Genomic DNA, 1284 nt, shown 5'->3' on the forward strand with positions numbered 1-1284 from the left:
TTAACAGTTTCAAAACAAGAGAGGTAATCTCATTGAGAGTTGCAAAATATTTGAAGAGATAAACAGGGTGGTGCAATTAAATTTTGTTCCCTCATTGGTGAATCGAGAAGCAGGAGAGGACAATTTTAAAATGAAGCATTATGATTTATGACCAGGATGAGAACTATTGATTTTTGTCTTCGCCTTGAGATGTCTTGCTGTTCAGCACTACAGTGAGCCTTGGATATTTGGGCTTTGAATGCATCACTATCAGCCTGACCCGCCGACACTTACTGCATCACTATAGACCTGACCCCTCACACTTACCGCCTTAATATCAGCGTGAACCCCTCAAACTTACTGCATCACTATCCATCTGGCGCCCTCACATTTACTGCGCCAGTTTCACTTCGAGATCCTCATTTTGACTGCGTCACTATCAGCCTGACTGCCAATAACTTACTTTGTCACTATCAGTCACGCCCTCACACTTCCTATGTTACTATCACCCTGACTCCTTACACTTACTGTGTCATTATCAACCTGTCTCCATCACAATTATTATGTAAGTATCAGACTGAAGCTTCACACTTCCCGTGTCACCACAACACAGCCTCCTCAAACTTGCTATGTCACTACCTCCTTGACCCTCACACTTACTGCGCCACAATCACACTGACCACCTCACACCTACTGCTTCACTATGAGCCTCAACACTCACACTTACAGCGTCACTACCAGCCTAACTCACTCACACTTATCACTTGACAATCAGCATTACTCTCTCAAATTTATTTCATCATAATTAGGCTGAGGCACTCACACTGACAGCGTCACTAACAAACTGACCCCCTCATGCTTACTGCGTTGTTTTCTCTCTGATCCCCTCAGAATTATAGCGTCACAGCCACTCTGATTCCCTCATACTTAATTCGTCACTATCCCTCTGGCACCCTCATATTTCCTGCATCACTCACTCCCTGACACATGCGCACCTACTGCATCCCGATCAGCCAAACCCCACTCACTAACGGCGTCACTCTCTCTCTAACCTGCTCACACCTTGACACTCTCTCACTTCGTGCATCAATATCAGCCTGACCCCCTCACGCTTACTGCACCACTACCAGCCTGATCCCTTCAAATGTACTGTGTCACTATCGGACTGAGCCACTCATACTTACAGCATCACTATCACCTGACCCCCCAAACTTAGTGCGTCCAGATCACCCTGAACCTTTCACTCTTCTTGCATCACCTTCAGCCAGACCCTGCACACTATCACTCTGACCTCCTCATACTTGC

The sequence above is a fragment of the Chiloscyllium plagiosum genome, unplaced genomic scaffold (assembly GCF_004010195.1).
Source record: "Chiloscyllium plagiosum isolate BGI_BamShark_2017 unplaced genomic scaffold, ASM401019v2 scaf_79064, whole genome shotgun sequence".
Lineage (NCBI taxonomy): Eukaryota > Metazoa > Chordata > Chondrichthyes > Orectolobiformes > Hemiscylliidae > Chiloscyllium > Chiloscyllium plagiosum.